Raw genomic sequence first — 24,039 nt, 5'->3', positions numbered from 1 at the left:
CCTCTGAGTAACCTTATTATAAACAAATTGTGGTAGATGTTGGAATATGGATTGACAATTTTAATAGTGAAGGAAAAATAGTAAAATAAGGAACTATAGATTCTGAAACACACTAACACATCAAACACAAACATTTGTGTGAATTTTTAGTTTGGAACGGAAAAATAAATGATTTCCTAAAAGGAGACACTTTTATGGTATAAAAGACCTATTTCTCATAACAGGCCAAACTAGAGTAATAATGCGAAATATAGATTTACAAAATCAATTGTTTACAACTAACTGCAATAGTATCTCGCCCTACTAGGGTAAATGTACAGTATACACATTACAAACAAAAATTATAAGAGACTAAAAAGGCTCAAATTGATTTTGATTGGTTTAAACAGAAATCAGACATCAGAGTTGTGCTAAGAAATAAATTACGCCACAGTAATATATATATTTCAAAATGACATTTAAGATTCGTCTTAGCATTTTTCGTACATTTGAGACAAGGAACTAGAGAGACATAAAAATGTTGAATCATGAATGTTGTCCTATAAGATTCAACCCCAAAACAGTATAACATCCTAAATTGAAAAGTAGAAAATACTTTACAAGAAACGTCCACCGACTTACCTAACAGTTCACAGACAGTTATTTTTATGTAATTTAACAAAAGTTCTCACACTTAAACGCACATCCACGAACCCAAGCTATCATCTAAAATCTTTCCGCTTTTTCGGTCTCGTAAATTTACGGTCGTAAATTTCCCATGGTCAAAACCGTCTGATAGAAAACGCACATCAGAATGCGCGTTTTTCTCCAACATTTATGGTTGTACTGACGAGTTTCGTCACATGCATAATGCATAAGTAATTATCTCAGGTATAAAAGACTATTTAAATAAGAATCGTTTAGTCGGCATAAATAATTCATAAACGTAATCACCTTGATTTCCAAACGCATTAAAATTACTAAGTACATTTCGATGTACTTTCCACACTGGCGCAGTTCAAAGTGGTACACAGAAATGCATTCAATGTAACTAGAGATCTAGATATGTCGAGGCTAAGATTGTGTTTCATGTATGAATATGGATTGTAGGCTGTCCCTTATACATCGACTGGTCAACATTAAAGGAATGTATCTCACCTTGTGGTCATCGGTTATGTAATGCTTAGCTTTGCACAATGTATATTTCATTTTTAAATTTTAACCTTTGTCAGTTTAAGTGTTGGTATAAGTTAAAACTGAAAGCCACATATACGGTGATGTAATAGTTTCATGCATCCTTGACTGTAAATATTCTCTTCCAAAGACGGCAGGTAATACATAGAAGGTATACACTTAGTTGTATCATTTTATACACTCGTCTCGCGCACACACAACAATTCCAACGTCCGTGATATATCTTTCAATTCAATATTACCAACAGAGACGTTCTCTACTTGATCGGTTCTCGCATCATACGTGTAGGCAGTAGGCAGTAAGAAGGCTTGATTCATCGACAATGTCAGATGCTGAGGTGCATTGTGCATGTTGGCGTTGGCGAAGCAGTTTGGGCGTAGGAATCATTGCAGTCGAGTTAATCATTGCAATTTAAGCTTTCATCATTGTGTGAATCTTGCAATTGAAGTTTTTGTCTACGATAGTAGTTTTTAACATCAATACAAACTAAGCAAATTTAATCTCATTTTTATATTTGTAGAAAGGCGATATTGTATAGGCATACTTACTTCCTGCATACTTACTTATTTTCTACAAGAATATTGGTTGTTACGGTATAAGAATATTAGTTGTATGGATGCGGTTTAGATCAACAATCAACAAATTTAATTTAACTAATAGCAGCTCATTCTTACCATCGATATGAAGAATTCTTTCAATTACTTATCACTCTTCGTTCTTCTTCTATTGCAATTTCTTGACTTGCAACTTGACTTGGTTTCCCAGATATAGCCTTCTCAACTGAATACAGCAGCAGAGGTTTTGATACAACAATGATATCGATTAGCTAACCATGATAAATGACGATGCCATGTAAACGACATTAAATCATTGTTTCAAAACAATTTCCAAATCACAACTATCTGTTTAGGAACTGTTTGCAATATTTCTGATTTAAAATCAAGTATTTTACGAGAAACAAATAGTGGCGTGACACCAGTACAGCAACAAATCAAGGCCAAGAGTTGGTAAGAATCGTAACGATGTGAGGTTCGCGCCAAATAATCTCCAAATGGGACGAGTCAATCGCGACAAGTCTGGGTTACTCGGCCTTTTAAAGTGGTAATCACTTAGGGAAAGAAACTGGAATTAGTCGAATGAAAAACTTCCCCCGGCCAATCCTTTTTCCACCCAAAACACCACTTTTCTTCATTGGGTCGCTCGGTCGCCGGACGGACGTGTTCTGTTTCCTATTACCTCCTCCCCCTCCTTTCTTGTAAACCCTTCATTCTTACCCCTCTCCCAACCCCAACCACCAACAGACAACTATCACCTTCTCACACTGAGGTTGTCAATCTGTTATTGTTTTATGATTAGTGGCTTGTACGCCATAGATATTTAGATTGATTAGTGGTTTTTGAAATTTTTATTACAAATCTATGTTATTGGTGTTTTAGGCAATGTGATTATATTGTTGTGGTTGGTGGCACTATAGAAATGATTAGGTCAAATCAATACACTTTTATTCGTATTATTGTAATTCTGTTCTCGCGTGTCATTTTGTTTTTTATTATTTAAAAAGCATACGAACAATAATACTGACAAAATAGTCATATAAAGCCTTGAACACATCTTTGACTATTTTTTTTTATCTGACCCGTTATGGTGTTCTAGTTATATTTTAATGGAATTTTGACTTTTAAAACTGAGTGTCTGGTGTGTCTGTATAAAATTATACTTTAGGGATCTTCTTGCAAATCTGCAAAATTCATGAAACAATCAGTGATTGTATTAACGAGGATTGTGAATATATTTAACTAACCAAGTTATTGTGTTCTTGAAAATAATCATTTTCCAAAGGACGTCAAGAAAAAATCATCCAAGAAAAATTATCAACTGTTTCCTATAAAAACACAGTGTTTCTGACCATTTAGACCCAAAGTAAAACGAACTCCACTCTAGGGAAACAATCACGAGAGAATGTTAACGGCGACTACAGCCATTATAAAACGTGTGCGGCAAGGTAATTGATCGTATATTAGGCGAGTCAATTACTTGGTGGGTTTTGTAATCACCGTGTGTTGCAGTGTAGGCAATGATGGATAGGCCGCCAACTAAATCAAACAGCAACAGCAATTAGGTAAGCACATGTGATGGTCGTACTAGGCCAGGCGTACTTACGTAAGTGTTTCTGTACCAAACGCGTGTCATTTTTTCGAATAAAGCTATAAAATGTTTAACTTCCGATTTGACCTGGCTAGTGTTACTAGTTGAAACCGATAGAAAATATTATCTTTTGTGTATTTGGTGTTATCTATTTTAGTAAAAGATTAAATACAACTGATAGTGATGAAAATAGTATTTAACTTTATTAGTTAGATGTATTTGTTGACATGCATATTAAATCAGCATATTTGTTCGAAAACGTCTTTTATTTTATATAATTAATTTAAGGTAAACACACCAAACACAACAGTACTTCAAAATATTATATACATTAGAATGTTCCTTTCTTGTCAGAAATTGATGGCAATGCAATAATATACCATAAAATATGTATTTACTGTCTCGTTAATTGTTAAAATGTAAGTTTAAATATACCAACTATTTTAAGACTTGATTTGTCTTTTCCGGGAAAAAATGTATATAGGCACCCATAAAGTTGTCGGGGTCAAGAAATATATATAAATATCAAACAACTGTATATAAAATCTAATTCTATGCCTAATTAAATACACCATACCCAAAATTACCAGTCATAGCTTTACCTGATAACTTTAAACTGCATTTTAACTTGTTTAATAATAACGGCGTAATATTTCATGTAGCTAGTCAAGTACATCTCGGCTGATGTGAAGATATGCACTTAATTATCAACTTAGATTAATGTTCCTTGTTATTAAGCTTCGTTCAACTTTATTTTAAATTGATCACGAACATTAAGGTAGAAGTATTTAACTCGTGTAATCGTTTAAATATACTTGTGTAATATTATTGGCTTAAACGTTTTCACGTAAAAACATTTATTTCAACTGATAGTAATTAAACTTCTTATAACTTTACTTAGTTGTAAATAATTTACAAGTGCATCTTTGGACAAGCGAGAATCATAGTAATATATACACTAAATCTTTGCCATTTCGATTTTTGCAATAAATAGTACAAACTTTAAATTATTAGTTTAGATGGATTTAGATAAATGTTTCCTTAATGACAGACTTCACTAATATTTCAACATAATATTCATCTTCCTATACATTATCACGTAAATTATTGTAGTGTATTAATTAGTAATTGACATGCTTGTGTTTTAATCAGTCGTTCTTTATAGCACGAGTGTAACTAATTTATTGTAGTTATTGTGGTCTAATCGTTATCCCGTATTTGTTGTACACGTCGTTCCTCATCACAAATTACACAGTAAACATAAATATATAACCGTGCTGGAATATGCATTTTATTATACTTGCCTCTTTAGAATGCTTGAACGATTCTTTCCCTACAGTCACCCGACAAAGTGGGCTTCCTTGCACTGATTATAGTACAGAAAGCTGCTAATTGCTGCATTTATTTACTTTGGCGCACATTTTTCATAGAGTTTTTACTTTGTTGCACACCAGTATTCCAACCGAACAACACAAAACAACGTGCTTTTATTATACACGTAATCCGTGTACGCTTGGAAATAGGCTGGCAACACTGAGGAAACTACCATTGCCTATTATCTATTATATATAACAGTCAATGACACTACGACTACGATCAGCTGGTGCAGCGTTTCCCATTCCGCTTGGGTTTAACCTAACCTAAAAACGGGTTGTACAGTGTTTAAAAGACTACAGTTATTTGTGCAACTAGTGAGCATAGGGAGCAATTGACTCACTCGAGAGAAATGCTTACTCACGAGCCGTAGGCGAGTGAAGAATGGTTTCTCGAGTGAGGCAATTGCACTTTGCACTCGAGTTGCACATTATATTTTTCCTACAGTTACCATAAAACAAATAAATTGGTATAGCTTCAACATCGCTTCGCTTGCAGCTCCTACAAGACACCCATAGCCCAGACTCCCCCTCTACCATTGACCCAGTGCTGAGTGCTCAAGACGATGGGGGGAGGGGATAGTATCGTGGGGGTGGTGGGAGGGGGGGGGGAGGGGTTGTCGTGATACCATCTCTCATTACAACACGGAAATTGCTCAAAACTAATCCAAGTCTCGTAAATGCTTTCACCCGATGCCGCACATTGTCTTACACTCTTGTACTTCAACTTACCCGGCTAAGTACCAACTAGTAATGTATTAGTTCAATTTGTAAGGACGTACTACCACGTTGTTAAACATCGGTTAGTCTTCATTCGGTTGTCATAGAGAAATACCAGGATAGTGATAGTTTCAAGTACAAAGTGGTTCTTAGGTCATAAATACACTTCATATCCCACCCCATGAAAAAATTATGATGTTTTACCATCTTTTAGTTAGTTTTATAAACTTAAGAATAAAATAAATGTCATTTAATTAAATAATAATATTTTTTCAAATTTTAGTGAACATACAACGAAAAGCTCTTAAGGTAATTTTTTAGTATAGAATCCACTGTTGTTTGTAGTGGTCATTGAACTAAAGTAATTCCAATTTTATTAATATAGTTTGCATTTCAATGTTACGTTTGAAAATATTTATGGAAGAAAATGTTTTGCAACTTAATATTGCGCATGTTTAAAACATTTTGGCATAATGTAGTTTTTAACTAATGTTGGATTGGTACGGTAACACAATGTCTAAAACACTTATATATCTATGTGCATTTTATAGAGGTTGTTCAAAAAGTCCGAACATCCTGTAATATTTCACTTATGAACGAATAACAATGTCATTTTAGGATTATGTCTTCACTGTATTTACCGCCTGTTATGTTTTTTTAGCTGTGGGGGCCTAAAAAATCTCGAATGCAAGTATACATCGATCCTGACTGAACCATACATTATTTAGTGAAGACGAAATTATTGAGTCACATAACTTACGTTTATTTTTAATTGACGTCTAAGGGGTTTCCATACTTTTACCCTGTGAATCAAATATTAAGACCTATCAATCATTTGTCGACCAATCACTATCGATACCACGATGTTCCAAGACGTACCGTGGTCCACTGAGGCTACGAGGCCCGAGGCAAGACATGAGGCTGCGGGAGGGCCTCGTGAGGCTATAATTATATACATGAGGCAGACTGGAACGAATGTGTGATCATAGTAGTTATGCTAGACCAGTCACAGGTGCAAGCTGTGAGGACCACAGCTCAACAACATACCTGCGGGATTGACGAGTTTTGAGGTTATATCAAACCATTGAACCTATAGTTCAATAGACCTCTCGTTATACGTAGAAGCCTTTTTTAGTTTTGAGTTTACAAAGGTTGTTGAAATGGTTCTCTATTATTTTGGGGTGTACACGCAAAAACCCTTATAAGCCGCTCCCTTACCCCCCCCCCTCCCATACTATGTGCTTTACTTTTTGGCTATAATACAAACAGATGAATCATTTACATTTTTGATACATTCAGATAAATTAGTTAAAAGTCGGTTGGTTTATCAGGAACAAATAGTTTGCAACAATCAAAATTCACATAAGACCCAGAATACACATTGTAAATGGTCCAGGCTGAATTAGCCTCTAGATGGGGGTCGCTGATAAATCTAAAAGAAAGTAAGTTTAAGCTGTGATGAAAACCTTACATGACATTTTTGAGGAAATACTCGTTTTCACAATAAGTTTTACGATTCATAGACAGGAGCGTGTTTTGGTTCTAAAATTACACGTTTGGGAATTTAAAAATCTGCAGTAAGTACATATCTTTTCTATTACAATACAGTATATCATATCCTATTAGATATTGCTTCATCTGAAGTTCATTAATTTGCGAGGGGCGTAAATTTCATGTAGGTAAAATATTTTAAGTTTATTTGCTCAAATTAATTATTAAAATCCAACAATTCCACAAGGGAGACGAATGTATGTTTTGTATCAAATTTCTACTGAATATCGAATTCCCTTGGAAATGTTTCAAACAATATCGGTAATCGGATCACCGGACTCCCAAATAAAAATATTACCAGAAAAACTCGAGTCACAATCGAGTTTGAATCGAATATCCCGTGACAAATTGGACTAGAAGATACGGTATTGTCTCAATTAGATAAAGATCGCAATAACCCTGTTACAAGCCGGGGCAGCGGTAATTTGACATTTTTCATTTTTCCACAAAGTCAGTTAAGGAATGACAGCGCCGAGTGGATTAGGCGTAATTAACCGAACAAAAAAACTGAAAACGTAAAACGGGCTCATTTCAAACTGCATATCCGATATTGGGCAATCATTCAGCCGGGGAAAAGTCGGCAAAAAATGGACGCGTATCGGTGAAAAAACAACAATATAAACACAGGAACAGGACGGGTTATCCAATTTTCGAGACTGAAAATAATCCGGGCTATACGGCTCGCGTTACCCGCCATTTCATCAGCGGCTGTCGCTGTCACACGACGTAGTTGATAAGTCAGTTACGTGCCGACGTACATACGGTGATTAGTTTCTCTTTTCAATTATAACATTTCGGCTCTGGCGTACCGGGACCGTACGTGGAAATTAGTTACACTTGGGTTCAATTGGCGCTTTTCGTTCGATTGAACTCCCAAGTCGAACGGTGAAGTTTAAATTAACGTTGTCGTTAGGCGCAGACAAAGCTCCGGTCCGGCAAGGCACCGGCAAATTGTTTAACCTAAAATAACAGTGTAAAGTTGCCCCATGTTTCCATTAATGGTGCGTTTCACCGGGCTTCGGCTGAGGGGAGTATCGGTTTATTTATTTCACTCGCTGCTGTTTCTGTTTCTGTACTCACAGAACATCTTAGTTACAATGCCGATATAACATAATTTTTATGATATAACTCATTGTTGAGGAAATTAAACTTATTGTCAGGATAATATTAAAATTACAAGAATCGACTATTATTACCTATCTATTAATATCAATTTTTGTTCATGACGATTACATGCGAATTGAAACGATATGTTTTAATTATTTAATTACATTCAAGCATAGTTCAAAAATATGAACCCATAAGTGTAGATCTCCTACTGTAGTTGTGTGAACCCACCTCGTAAATCCTGTAAATATAATTAGTGACTCTCGACAGTGTAATTTCTATTGAAAATAATGCTATGAATAAAATTCGCAACAAAATAAATAATAAATAATTATTTATTTTTGTTTCTAGATTGATGAAATATTTACGTGTCTTTTGTTTAGTAAACTGTCCAAATCCTGGGTTTGTTATTATTTAACATCAACATAATAACATGAACCAAATGACATAGACTCAGAATCGACCTTGCTTGGAATAGAATTTTCAAAATTTAATCTATGCCACAATCTTACACACTTTACTCACACTTTGTGGCAAACAATGACGGTAATGTCCATACCGGAGAATAGATTACAATACAACTTTTACACAAATACGCAACAATCCTTGATTAAAACCCGACGTCAATCAGGACGAATCAATAACACTTCGGGGCCAAAAGTCGGGTCAAATTGCTTGACCGGTCCCCAGAGCCGCGGGTTGATTACGCCGAAATCCACGTCAAAGCGACGGAACGCCACGGGAAACGAATTACATAATTAAACGGACCAGAGGCAGCAGAAATAACGAGAAGGCCTTGCAGTAATTGGCCTTAGGTAAACATCTATAGACATGCGTGGGTCTTGTATTGTAGGTAACAAGCGGCGGATAAATATATAACAAGCACTGGCCAATCTGCTGCATTGTGTACAAGGTGAACCCACCTGGAAGTCGAGGGTAAGTAGGCGATATGAGGTTTGTATGAGGGGGTTGTGTTGTGTGGTGCATTGTTGGGTTGTAGTGGTTCACCGTTAATTCACTACGTAAAACTACGTGAAGTTTTGCTAAGCCTAACCTAATCAAACATCCTCAGTTCTAAATTTTTTTAAATGTCTAAAAGATTTCTCGATGATGTCGAAATACTGCTATTAAACACCAATAAGGACCTTTGAACTGCAAAATAATATTTTAGTGAACTCTTCCTGATACACGTCCCACCAATATTTTGGATATGGTGTAATAATACAGTAGTACATGTACCATATGCATATTATACATGCATCTGCATGTACCCCGATACCCCAAAACGTGTTTGGATATGTATAATGCATGTTGTCGATTCACGTTCAATACACATATCAGCTGCACCTTGTTGAACAACCTAGAAATCTGTGTAGGGGTGTTTTGCTAAGGGAAGGTCGGGAGGGGTAGCGAGCCACTCAAACTAATGAAACAGACTAATCCCCCCCTCCTACTGGCGTTCATGAACGATGAATAAAGAAATACACCGGGCTTACGTCTCCTCCGGAATTAAAAACCCTAAATCTACGCTTTCGAGTTAATAGAGGCTAACTGCCTTTTGTAAATATTAGCTTGGGTGGATTAGCCTAATAAGGCATCGGTAGGACCCGGCCCGACGAGGTTAAGCAAATTTTACCCCCCCCCCCAGGTCACCTCTACCATTACTGTCTCTTATTCTACAAATACTGTTGGTTTTGCCTCAATTAGCCTCTGTTTCTTTATTGTTAACCGTTTGGCCGGCCTGTGTGTTTTTAAGCTGGCGCTTAACTCAATCGTTTTTCCATTTTCCAAAACACTTTTACGTCCCGATCGCCTCTGCCGGATCAAGAGTTTTACCCGAGGCTCTGTTATTTTATTAGTCAGTTGATTTTTCGCATTTCCAATCGACGGTGGAAAAGGTATTTGAATTGCAGATGTTTCGTCTTTATTTCGGATTGTCTATTCTGTAACTGAATGTCAACATACTGCAGCGCTTAAGTTTATTCAGGAAATCATAAAACATATTATCAATACAATTTGCGTTTTACCCGTATTGATAAAATTTTTTCTAATTCTCAATAATATACAAACAATTGAATAATTTCGTAATGGGCATGATCCGTTCAAAAGTTACTGGATTGTATCATACATATTTATCAATCCCAAATTTAATTCTATACTGAAAGTGCTTGAAACAAATGCTTTCAAACCAAAAATAACATGCGTGTTCCATGTAAAAGAAGGGGTATACTTAAAAGTTAGCAAAATACTTCAAGAAGCTACCTAACTGTCAAAGTTACATTTTCGTATATAAAATCCCTCCTCTAATTCATTCTTACCTTTTGTATTGTATGACTATTGTTATCACAAATTCACATTTTATTGAAACTAATCGGCCAACTAATAACTACCTACCTAATTTAAACACCCCAATCTCACTTTAAAAGTTCAACTTGTACTAATCCAAGTTATGCAGAGTGTTAATAGAAAACGACTGATATCAATATCAAGAGATGTGTGTTGGTGTGTGTGTGTGTGTATGTGTTTTCCCTCAAATTACTGGATACAGATTATCAAGAGAGATACGCAGTCCTCATATGGTGATATTGAGAGATAGGCCGATGTAGCCAGTTCTGCTGGGCGATAAGGGAAAGATAAGCTAATGAGAAAGGCAATTTAATTACTGTTATAGCTGCAATATGTTCCTACCCTGGCAATGTACAGCTACTACAGCTCTACAGCCTTTGTCTCTTGTTTATCCTTAATTGTTCGGCTGCTTAATACATGTTTTAGTTGATTAAACAGTTTATTTAATAGTTGTCAATCGCAATATAGGTGTTAATTATTTTCGTATGGATTGCAAATAGTCTATATTAAATTGTTAGTTGTATTTTGATTTTTTTTAATGCTTAGTACAAAATTATAACGTTTCCGAAATAACGGGATAAGGGTTACTAGGATTAAAACGATGTTAAACTTGTTTTCTAACCTACTTACCAATAAAATAGATAGATTCAAACGATTACGCTTATGATGCGTTTTATCAGTGTTAAACACACTATAGAAATTGCTCCAAACCAAATTTTGAAATTCATTTTCACAACCTTAAAAACTGTAGGCCTAACTATTGAATTGCAAATTCAACTACAATTTTTAACTGTGTATAATTTTGTTTTATCACATTTTACCTTCATCTTATTTTTTAATAGTTTTATAAAATACACTTTAATAAAATCTAAATCAAATTAAAATTTTATAAATATTTTGCGATTTTAAGTTTTGGTTAGTCTGTTTACCGATTTTTGGGCAAATCTTTGTTCTACTAGCAAGATTAAATAAAAAATAGCTTGGCTTAATAATAAATCTTGAAGGACCATTGTAACATAAATTTGAATTGGACTGAGATAAATGCATTTAATACCAACAAATGTTTTAACTAGCTCAGCTGGAAATTAAACTCAATAACAAAAGCTTTAAAAGAATAGCCTACTTAACTAGGTACTAGTTTCAAGCCACTTATCTTTTCACTTATCCACAAAGAATGAATGACAATGTTAACCTCAATTGAAAATCTTGAAATTACTCCAAGGAGGCCACTGATTCAGCTTAATTAACTTTCTTACAAGTGGATTCAGTTCGCAACGATCGGCAGTAATGAGATGGACAACAATTTACAGCGGTTTTAATTTGCGCGGATAAATTAAAGGTTATAAATCGCCGAGCATTGTAACGCTGTTCGCGCCGAGCATTTGGTTTGCAAATTAAACTGTTCTGCCAAGATGATGTCGTCTTCATTCGTTTGCTTTGACAGATACTGCCGTCGTCGATGCTCATTTGACAACACGGTGTCTATTATTTATTATTTAGTGTCCTCGTGCTAGTCTGAAGGCTAGTTGTTCATTTTAAAACAATATGTGTATTTTGTGATTTTTCCTCATAGGGGGTATGTGATTTAAGTTGGCAAGGATTGAAGAAACTTGAGGCGCGTGCTGTGTAGGCTTAATTAACCAACCAATCAAATCAAAATATCAGCGAAAAAAATCAATCACACGTCAGATCAGACGATTGAACTTGGTTATATAAAGACAGTGAAATACCGCACAAGACCTACTAGTCAGTGGTCAGGCCCCTGAATCAGTATGTACGGAATTCATTGCCAAAATCTGTTATTAACCTTTGACACACAAAAGGATTTAACAGGGTAAACAATTAGCCATTGATTATGTCCCTCTATTATTAATGTTTACTATGAGACGTATCTAAAATTTGTAGGAGTTTCGTCCCCATAAAGATCGTACGATCCCAAAAAACTAGATTTTTTGAGTTCAAAATTATTTCAGTTTTGGACGCATTTGGGTTGAATTAAGGTAAAAATAATGAATCTCCTTGACTTAGGAATATGTGTTTTGGTACTTAAATTGCTGAAAACCAGCTGATTCTTTAAATAGTATTTACGCAACAATCAAAGACAATTATGTGCAGTTTTGACTTTACTAATCGGTTACGAGAATAACCTCTAGTCATTCTTGCTAAACATGCGTCTCAACTCCCTTACTACTAGGAAGGTACTATAATTCCCTACCTTTACTAAACATTAAACCTAAACGCTCACTACATGGTTCTACTGAGCAAATAGCTCATTATCCTGCCATCACATACACCACGTCCTTTGTCCGCTAGAGGACAAATTGATTCAAATGTCGATTAGCGGTGTCAGACGCACCTGAGACTGCGTGTGTGTGTGTGTGTGTGTGTGTGTGAGTGTGTTGGTCAGTTCGCGACATCAAAGTACGACGTTCTGTAAGAATTAATTACCTGTCACACTCTGGAAGCTGCATCACCGTGCCTCTGTTCATGATCGTTTGTAACGGAACTGCGCTGGCCGCTGGAAAATCACTGCATGGTAACGGTTCAGTTTTCCCTCTGTGGTGTTTAAGAAGTATTTAGTTTATCGATCGTCGTCTAAATTGTTTGTTAAAACTTTAAACTGATAGATTGCTCTGGACTTTAGCAACCTATAATACAAGTATAAATTTATTGAGATACGCAACCTAGGTGTTTTAGGCTATGAGTTAAGGATGGGTGTAGAATATAGAGGGATGATATGTGTAGCTTTGTTACTGTCTGATCAGCTGTTTCTGTAGCCAGGATCATTTAATTAAATCAAAATGATCAAAAACAGCGAATCATCAAGGTGTTGCGTCCCAGGTCCTCATCTTAAAGCTCCTGAATGGAGTTTGGTACCCTAGCTCATTTTATAGTCTAAATAATTTTCCAAAACTTTAATCCGATTCTGATAGTACATACAGTAGTCAAATACACTGGATCTTTACAACCCGTAACATCTCTTTTTCTGTTTGGCTTCTCCTATTCAAAATGTCCCTTTGGACTATCCTATCCAGTCGCAACTCCATTGAATGAAGCTTGGGAGCTGCCGAAGTTCTAATTTGGATAATTATCCATTTCTGTATCCTTCATTTCCAGAGTCTTGCATTTAAATCGAGACTACGTCACACTCCCCAAAGCAAATGTCACTTAAGTTTTTCATAAGTCACAAGTTATTTATTCCAAAATTCTTTGTATTGGTTTCAATAGTGAAAAATGAACATCTCCTGTTTTAGGAGCAGATTTTCTGGAGTAATATAGTTATTCTTTCCAACCTCTCCCATGTACTTGAGATGCACTTTAAACATGCAAAATTTTGTGTCATAAAGGATTTTAGACTAATATTCCTGAATCTGTTTTGAGTATCAAGACCCTCTTAACAGTAGTAGTTTATTTGATAAAAATTTGCTAAGTATCGAACTGGTAGGATGGTAGGCTCAATTTTATAGTGGAGTCTTTAGCTGATAAACAATAAATTGATGGTTCGAACCTTGTCATCAGTATTATTTCATCACAGCAGTCTCCATTTGGTTGCCTTCATGACCTTTACCTAAATTTACCGTCTTAAGACTAACACTGAGACTTTTTAGTCTGACGAGCTTTAAATTTAATACGAAAAATCATTCCTCGCTTGAAAATAATGTTTTGCATTACCTACCCATCCGGTTTGAGTCATAGCCTTTATAGTGGCACCCATTCCTGTAAAAATTACCGCACTGCCAAAGTGTCAAATTATAAAATTAAGGACAAAATCAACCATAAAACAATTCACATACATAATTTTACTCATATTTCACGACTAAACATTACAAGCTGAGTAACGGATCGATACATTGTCAGGAGCCATTATATCATTAGAAGCATGAATTCTGCATCAACAGTCTTGATTGCGTATGGCCGTGGGGAGGCTTTTAAGGAAGGGCTTTTAATGCGACCAAAGTTAATGTAACCGCATAGAGGAGGGGTAAAAGGCGAGCGGCATTAATTAGGGGTTGAGCCGGTCTAAGGGTAATTACACAGGTCAGGGTGTAAATCATGCATAGCTCTGTGTATGATGCATGCAGCGGGCGAACCTATCGGGTATTTCGGTACTTACTGGTCGAGAGGGAGGGGGAGTTTAGGGGAAAAGTAAAGAAGTAGTGATGTAGTAGTGTTTTGTGGAAAACGTTTTTAAAGTGGTGTAAGAAATAAAACGTCGATGTAAATGGTTATTGATGGTTTATCTGGTTACCAAAAAATCGCTTTCCTAAATCTTAATTCCAAATTTTTATTTTTATTTTGTCACATACGGTAATTAAAATTGATCACTATTCATTTAGGCCTACGCGAGACGGTTCTATGAGTCTGATGACCGAATCAAGTCCTGCTCTTGATCACTTGTTAGATTCTGTATAATCATTGACTGCGAAGTAGACATTTGTATAATGCAGTTGCACAATGCAAGTGCATCAATGACGTCATAGTACTTATACAGTTATGACGTCAGCATCGCCGGACAGTCTATGTATTGTGAGTCAGATAACCATTCTAGCTGTGACTCTCTTCTGAGCACAAGTCCGGTTTGCATTGTAAGGATGTTCTTACAGAACTGTAATGGTGGTAGACAAATTTCAAAATTATGAAATTTAAAAACGTTGTACAAAAGTCCTCGCTATGTTCCGTTTGTGCCGTTTGCCAGTGTGCTAAGCATTACAGATTAATCGTTAGGAAAATGCTAATAAAATATAAGTGCAAAGGCTAAACATAATGCTACATGATAAATCCAACGAATAGATCTGTCTAACGCGTTGTTAGGTTTTATTGATTTGTGTATCTTCGAACTATTAATAACGCTTTTTAAAGTGCAAGTTTATAAATTATAAATGCAGAATGTCAGTCGATATCATTGACTATTGGAGTCAAAGTTCGATATCAAATCATGAAATTTGATTATTTTCTAAGTAACAAAAGCTGTACAGTATATTTTATAAAAATTTACAACAATACTGTATTTACTTTAGAAAATCAAATCCCATCAACAATTTTCAAGCATCCTACTTATCCAGTCATTCAAACAGCTTTTCCCCGCATAATGACCAAACCTTTTACCCTTTTACACGTTTTACCACCTCAGACCATTCACAGTCATCAGCTGTCAACTACAAATCAACACAAACGCAAACCGAATAATCGGATGTGTGGCTTATCTAGTGCAATTATCAAATGGATGTCTGCGCCAATAAAACACAAATTGATTAGTGGACGCTAAGTGTGTCCATTAGCGGTCTGAGGGCCTAACAAAAATACTCGTCCATTAAGTGAATGACAGACCTCTATTACAGGCCCATTAGGTGATCAATGCGATCGGTATGCCCTCCATCTTTCGTAATTAATTACTTTCTTTCTTTGTTCTCGTTCAAATATTGCGAAACGTCCGTTTGTTTTGACCGATGACCACGTTGTTTTGTCTCAAAAGCTGCTTTGTTTCCGAAATGGATTGGCTATATTGGGTTCTGTGAAATAGAAATAGCTGCTAGATAAATAAAGTTCTGTATATTGTATATTTTGTGATTTTAAATTATTGTGCTCGGCGGAATGGTCCCAATTATTTTATGCCAATCTGGCAACCTATACTGTATTACAAAGTGTGGCGTGCATTAGAAATGACTATCGTATATAGTTACTGGTTGTAGACAATGTCTACTCCTCTGTCGCTCTATTTACTGATACTAGCAATATTTGTGGTCAGAGCTAAATGTATGTCAATGCAGTGCTCGCGCTATGTAGTGTTTAGTAATAAACATCAACCCTGTAAACAGTACAGTCCAAATACACGCATCACACATCCTCTGATTACAGTTAATGGACGGGTTGCAAGAAACACCCTGTTTGCGCTTCTTTTCAACCGAACGTGTACAAAGAACACTCTAATCTAGGGGCAATTTAATTTTCGCGCAACAAAGTGTTATTTGTAGCCGAAGAGTTTAACCTAATAAAAAGATGAAAATGCTGCCAGGTATTTGGAAACGAAATGAGAAAGCCAAGTTAGTTTTAATTAAAAAGAATAATCAGGAAGTAAAGTGGAGTGAGAGAGAGCGAGAGAGCAGAGGAGTAATCCTGTCGACAACTAATCACTAATGGAGATTCCTAACTGTTCATTTCGCCTAATGTTTTCGATTAGTCTAATGAAACATTTGCATTTCCACGAGCGCCGGCTTCTTGTTAATTGTACGACGCCATGCTGTCTGTACTTACAGTAATTGAGCCTTCTATCCGTCACACAAACACGTGTGGTCCTTCTACATGTGTGTTGGCCACTACATGTTGTACGACGCCATGCTGTCTGTACTTACAGTAGTTGAGCCTTCTATCCGTCACACAAACACGTGTAGTCCTTCTACATGTGTGTTGGCCAGTACATGTTGTACGACGCCATGCTGTCTGTACTTACAGTAGTTGAGCCATTTATCCGTCACACGAACACGTGTGGTCCTTCTACATGTGTGTTGGCCACTACATGTTGTACGACGCCATGCTGTCTGTACTTACAGTAATTGAGCCATTTATCCGTCACACAAACACGTGTAGTCCTTCTACATGTGTGTTGGCCAGTACATGTTGTACGACGCCATGCTGTCTGTACTTACAGTAGTTGAGCCTTCTATCCGTCACACAAACACGTGTGGTCCTTCTACATGTGTGTTGGCCACTACATGTTGTACGACGCCATGCTGTCTGTACTTACAGTAGTTGAGCCTTCTATCCGTCACACAAACACGTGTGGTCCTTCTACATGTGTGTTGGCCACTACATGTTGTGCGACGCCATGCTGTCTGTACTTACAGTAATTGAGCCATTTATCCGTCACACGAACACGTGTGGTCCTTCTACATGTGTGTTGGCCACTACATGTTGTACGACGCCATGCTGTCTGTACTTACAGTAATTGAGCCATTTATCCGTCACACGAACACGTGTGGTCCTTCTACATGTGTGTTGGCCAGTACATGTTGTACGACGCCATGCTGTCTGTACTTACAGTAGTTGAGCCTTCTATCCGTCACACAAACACGTGTGGTCCTTCTACATGTGTGTTGGCCACTACATGTTGTACGACGCCATGCTGTCTGTACTTACAGTAGTTGAGCCTTCTATCCGTCACACAAACACGTGTGGTCCTTCTACATGTGTGTTGGCCACTACATGTTGTGCGACGCCATGCTGTCTGTACTTACAGTAGTTGAGCCTTCTATCCGTCACACAAACACGTGTAGTCCTTCTACATGTGTGTTGGCCACTACATGTTGTACGACGCCATGCTGTCTGTACTTACAGTAATTGAGCCATTTATCCGTCACACGAACACGTGTGGTCCTTCTACATGTGTGTTGGCCACTACATGTTGTACGACGCCATGCTGTCTGTACTTACAGTAATTGAGCCATTTATCCGTCACACGAACACGTGTGGTCCTTCTACATGTGTGTTGGCCACTACATGTTGTACGACGCCATGCTGTCTGTACTTACAGTAGTTGAGCCTTCTATCCGTCACACAAACACGTGTGGTCCTTCTACATGTGTGTTGGCCACTACATGTTGTACGACGCCATGCTGTCTGTACTTACAGTAGTTGAGCCTTCTATCCGTCACACAAACACGTGTAGTCCTTCTACATGTGTGTTGGCCACTACATGTTGTGCGACGCCATGCTGTCTGTACTTACAGTAGTTGAGCCTTCTATCCGTCACACAAACACGTGTAGTCCTTCTACATGTGTGTTGGCCAGTACATGTTGTACGACGCCATGCTGTCTGTACTTACAGTAGTTGAGCCTTCTATCCGTCACACAAACACGTGTAGTCCTTCTACATGTGTGTTGGCCAGTACATGTTGTACGACGCCATGCTGTCTGTACTTACAGTAGTTGAGCCTTCTATCCGTCACACAAACACGTGTAGTCCTTCTACATGTGTGTTGGCCACTACATGTTGTACGACGCCATGCTGTCTGTACTTACAGTAGTTGAGCCTTCTATCCGTCACACAAACACGTGTAGTCCTTCTACATGTGTGTTGGCCAGTACATGTTGTACGACGCCATGCTGTCTGTACTTACAGTAGTTGAGCCTTCTATCCGTCACACAAACACGTGTGGTCCTTCTACATGTGTGTTGGCCACTACATGTTGTACGACGCCATGCTGTCTGTACTTACAGTAATTGAGCCTTCTATCCGTCACACAAACACGTGTAGTCCTTCTACATGTGTGTTGGCCACTACATGTTGTACGACGCCATGCTGTCTGTACTTACAGTAATTGAGCCTTCTATCCGTCACACAAACACGTGTAGTCCTTCTACATGTGTGTTGGCCAGTACATGTTGTACGACGCCATGCTGTCTGTACTTACAGTAGTTGAGCCTTCTATCCGTCACACAAACACGTGTAGTCCTTCTACATGTGTGTTGGCCAGTACATGTTGTACGACGCCATGCTGTCTGTACTTACAGTATTTGAGCCTTCTATCCGTCACACAAACACGTGTGGTCCTTCTACATGTGTGTTGGCCACTACATGTTGTACGACGCCATGCTGTCTGTACTTACAGTAATTGAGCCTTCTATCCGTCACACAAACACGTGTGGTCCTTCTACATGTGTGTTGGCCACTACATGTTGTACGACGCCATGCTGTCTGTACTTACAGTAATTGAGCCTTCTATCCGTCACACAAACACGTGTGGTCCTTCTACATGTGTGTTGGCCACTACATGTTGTACGACGCCATGCTGTCTGTACTTACAGTAATTGAGCCTTCTATCCGTCACACAAACACGTGTGGTCCTTCTACATTTGTGTTGGTCACTACATGTTGTACGACGCCATGCTGTCTGTACTTACAGTAATTGAGCCTTCTATCCGTCACACAAACACGTGTGGTCCTTCTACATGTGTGTTGGCCACTACATGTTGTAGGACGCCATGCTTCTCTACTTACAGTAATTGAGCCTTCTATCCGTCACACACATGTGACTTCTATAATGTGTTGGTCACTACATGTGCCTGTAAGGCCCACTTCATCCTTTAACCACTAGATGTGTTAGTGTGAGCTTTAAATGTAGCTTTCTGTTAATCATATCAAAATCATTGTTGGCCTACGCATGTGACACACAGGGAATCTTGAGTCCTGATTGGGATAGTTTAGTTGTTATGAATTATCAAAATGATATTAATGCATTTAGTGGTAATTGCGTAATATTAACATCCTAAAAAAAAATTCTAGATGCAATCTTAATCGTATTCGGTAACCTAAAAAGTGTAATACCCGAATTGCAAATTGGTTGGCTTTTGTGGAAAACCGACCACGGCGGTTCAATGTCGTAGATTTTCCAGGCTATTACGTAAATGAGCGTTGTAATTGTGTTTATGAAGCATGGGGGAATCGATTCGCCGACGGAAACGGCAAAGAACGAAGCGACGGAAGAGTGGGTTCTTTTGTACGTTTTACGGGACCACCGCGCGGTATTTCGTGACAACACCGCGATCGTATTGATTCTCCGATCGTCAGTCATTAGCAGTTTTTGTCCAGAAAGAAAATCAATTTGTACCAGCCCGGAGTGATTAGAATGTAATTGAAAGCAAACTGGGTTGTTTGCCGGAGACCATCGCGGACTCAAGTGTCCGATGGAATAATAACTGTCGGACGTAGCGCGTCGCGCGTCGTGTGTTTGTTAAACCGTATAACTCGTTTGTGTTTTTCGTCAGTCTCGTTACGCCGAGAGCGTTCCCGTGTTCTAATCGAGTAAATACGAACTGAAGATCTCTTTGTGACCGGGTGATTGTTTGAACGGAAAATCGTATTTGTTTTCGCCTCTGTCGTCGAGATTATTCTAATATTTCCCAATTAAATAACCCCCGCCACTTTGACCGATGTGCGGAATTGAAAATAAATAAGTCGCAACGTCCGCGCGTGTTTGCTGTAAACAGCTGTCGATGTTTGTTTCCCTCCATTCTTTCGGAGTCAGCGCGATTTTTGTAAACTGAAATCTGCAAATTCTTTTTGAGTTTGACGGATACACGGTAAATATTCGACGTGAGGTTTTTTGCCGATTCGACAGTCCGTTGCGCCAGGTTTATTGACGCTTGTGTACTTTTTTCAGTGATGTATCGCTAATCACTTTTGCCCGTTTTATGTATTGCTTACAGCATCGGAAACGCGGTCGAGCAGAGTGCAGCGACGATCACTTGTCATGCTCGGTCAACTGTTAAACACGGTGCGATCTTATTTGTAAATATCGCGATACGAGGGCATATTTGCTGAATATTTGAACTGCTTTTTGACATATAGAAACGTTCTGAATATCGGTTCTCTACTACTATGCCATGAGTTATTTCATTAAAGTCGATTATATGGTTCGTAAATATTGTGTGATTTCAGTGTTTACACCACACGAAGAAAATCTTTAATTTATGAAAATCATTTACATGCAAAAAAGTTTGTGTGGAGTGATTGATCAAATTTTCCAACTCAAATCTATCGGTGAATTAACTCTTAATTTACCTCAGTTTCGTAAACTAAAGTAAACACCCTTATATCAGAATCGATACACAAAAGTTTTTATTGAAGATATCTTAAAGTTTTTTTTATTTATTTATTTATTTTTAAAGACCACACTAAATAAACATTGTCTATCAATAATCTTCCACATTCACCTTAAAAACAAGTCAAATAAAAATGACAGCGCAAAAAAAATAACCAAATTGAAACCACAAACTAAGTGAGGATCCAATTGCAAACCAAACAGGGAGCTATTAAATCCGCCCGTCAACAAAAACGGCAAGTATCACATATTGGAGGCCACCGTCATAGGCCATTAATTAACAGGTGTTTAATTTGCAAAAACACTAGCCTAGTGATACAGTAGTGGTCGCTAACACTCATTTAATTATATTTGCCGCGCTGTTGCGGAATGTAAATAGAATTGAGCCATTTGCCCGATAGACCAGTTGACACCGCAGTTTGTGATTTTAATTTCTATTTAATTACAAATTGTGTAGTTTCACCACATTGATAGTCGCTTTGTTCAGTTGTTTTGTGTTTTTATTACTGTAATGTATTCCCCGGCCGCTGTTTAAGCCTTCATGTTTGTTTTCCGCAACAATTGTTTTTGCGGTGGAAATTAATTTTGATATATTTTGCTCGGTGGTTGTATTAAAGAATGTGCAGGTCTCTCGGTTATTTCGTTGTACATGGTTGTAATGGTGTTAAGAAGTATGTTTAGGTTTAGTTGAAGAATTGACTTTCGAGTGTATGCATTCTATGTTTTTGGACCAGCTGTCGTCAGACTTTTTTGAAGTTAAAATACTAGAAAAGATAATACCCCCGCCGCAGCAAACCTGCAGACTAAGCGAATTTCCATTTGACTGATTGTATTTACACTTTTTTTTTGTTAAATGTTACTAGTTAGTAAGAAATAAAAACATTTTCCAAATTTGATCAAAATATGTTCATAAACAAGCAAACTACAACAGTTGACTTATTCTCCATAAGAATAACATGGGAATTATAAATTTACAGTTTTTTGGAATTTCCTCCGTAACCATTAGGCGCACAATAACGCTTTAATATACTAAATTATTTGTTTTTTAAGCTCTACAAAATGGTTTGTAAATATATTGTAAAATTTTGTGTTTTTAGGGTCAAAAATGGGAAAACCCCATTTTTACCCCATAAAACCCCGTTCCCGTCCGATCATGCTGGTTCGCGAACTTGTTCGAATAAATGTAGGTTTACACGTTTGTACCGAATTTCATCAAAATCGGATCATTTTTGCTCGAGTTATCATGCTGACGGACACATATATATTTATATAAAAATATATAAATAACATAAAATAAATAAAAATAAATAATAAATAATAATAATATGATATATATATATATATATATATATATATATATATACATGTGAATTTGAACGGATGGTGTTTTTGGCCTCTAGGGACCTCAAAACGAAAAAATAAATCGGTCTCGGGTCCAGGTCTTACCATGAGTACTACGGTAATAGCTTATTCCCTATATGGGAAATTCGCTAAAAAGTTAAAAACTGGTGGATCTTTTTACTTGCGCTTAAGGCAGCTTCCCAGTTCTAACAAGGGAAACAATGTTCTTAAGATATAGGTGTCATCGAAAAAAGCATGAAGGTAAAATGTATATATGGAAACAAGTTTTTGTAAACGTTGGTGCATCGAACAATTTATTGCACGACGGTTAAAATTACACTAGCATGAAGAACCTCGCACATATTGTATCTTACAGCGATGTACTTTAACAGATACATTTTACACAACCGAAACAATCCGTTAACAGTCTCAACATCTCACAAAACAGCAATATCCCCTCGCTTTTGTTAACATAGGTAATTATTATTAATGCCTCGGCGCGATTGTCTGCTGGTAATGCGTATACATTGTACTGTGTTAAGAAACCGACGTAGAAATATTAACAGTGATGAAGACGGATCAGTTCATTTATCAGCGCCAACAATCGATCCGCATTTTAACCTGCACAGTGGAACTCAATTAACAATATCCACACACAATGGGTGATAGACAGTGCTTTGGAAAATATATGAAGACACTTCCTGTCCATTAGATCTATATGGGCTGAGTGTGGCGAATGAGCATTGCGATTGTGGTAATCACATGGGTATGTATGGTTAGAGATATTATTTAGCATTTGGGTCTTGTAACAATTAATTTGCTCAAATAGTACACACATGTGAGTGGAACGTACCCAAGAAATTACGTGATGAGCTACTACAGTACAAGAATTGATTATACTGATATATTTAGAGTGACGGCACCCACAAAATCGCAGATATTTTCTCTTTTGAATCATAAACAATCAATACAGTACTTCCCATTGAATCGCCGACTTAATAGGACGATAAAAATTAAAACGATAGGAATTCAAAACGTCCGAAAATTTCGCAACCGTCTGTTTTCAACTTTACATAGGTAATGCACATCGTACGAGTATTAAATGATTTGCTTCTGTTTCATTCCACTTGCAAAAATAGTTTAGAAATGCAGTTATTTACATCACAAACCCTACTCAAAGTGGAATCGAACATCCAACTGTGGTGTTGAACAACCCCAAAATTACTCCGAGACAAAAACCAAAACGTCCGAAACGTGTTTGACAACCACATAAAACTATCTTCCATAAACTAGCAACATCCTGGGCTAATTCTCGACAAGAAATAGCCGGCTTCCTCTAGTTAAGCTATATTTTTAATCGAGAGCTTTTTGAATAATTTATCGGGCGGCTTAGCCCGTCAAATTAGTTAAGTACCCATTAGATGCGGCGATAGAGCCGCTTTTAACGGTCCCTTTATAATACATTATATATAAAGTGGACTGGTGATTAATTACTACATGTGATCTTGCCTTCAGTCGGGGTTGTTAGCTGGTGGGGTGATTAGAATCGCTGGGTTGTAGAGCTTGTTTAAACGGTTACTTAACCTACAATTTACAAAAAAACTGTCTGTAGAATATCTGCAGATAATGTATGTTAAGTTATCATGTAAAATTAGTATTATATTACTTCAATACGATGGATAAAA

General features: G+C 37.2%; 1 protein-coding gene across 2 annotated transcripts in view; it reads left to right on the top strand.

Moving 5' to 3' along the window:
* LOC129001884 (LIM domain transcription factor LMO4-A-like) overlaps positions 1–24,039 on the top strand; it is a 335,873-nt gene that overhangs the window by 304,547 nt on the left and 7,287 nt on the right. The window lies entirely within an intron of this gene.

The sequence above is a fragment of the Macrosteles quadrilineatus genome, unplaced genomic scaffold, assembly GCF_028750875.1.
Source record: "Macrosteles quadrilineatus isolate MER2022 unplaced genomic scaffold, UCM_ALF_1.0 Scaffold_8__2_contigs__length_117827958, whole genome shotgun sequence".
NCBI lineage: Eukaryota > Metazoa > Arthropoda > Insecta > Hemiptera > Cicadellidae > Macrosteles > Macrosteles quadrilineatus.
The sequence above is the reverse complement of the archived record's forward strand: the minus strand, read 5'-3'. Positions and strand labels throughout refer to the sequence as shown.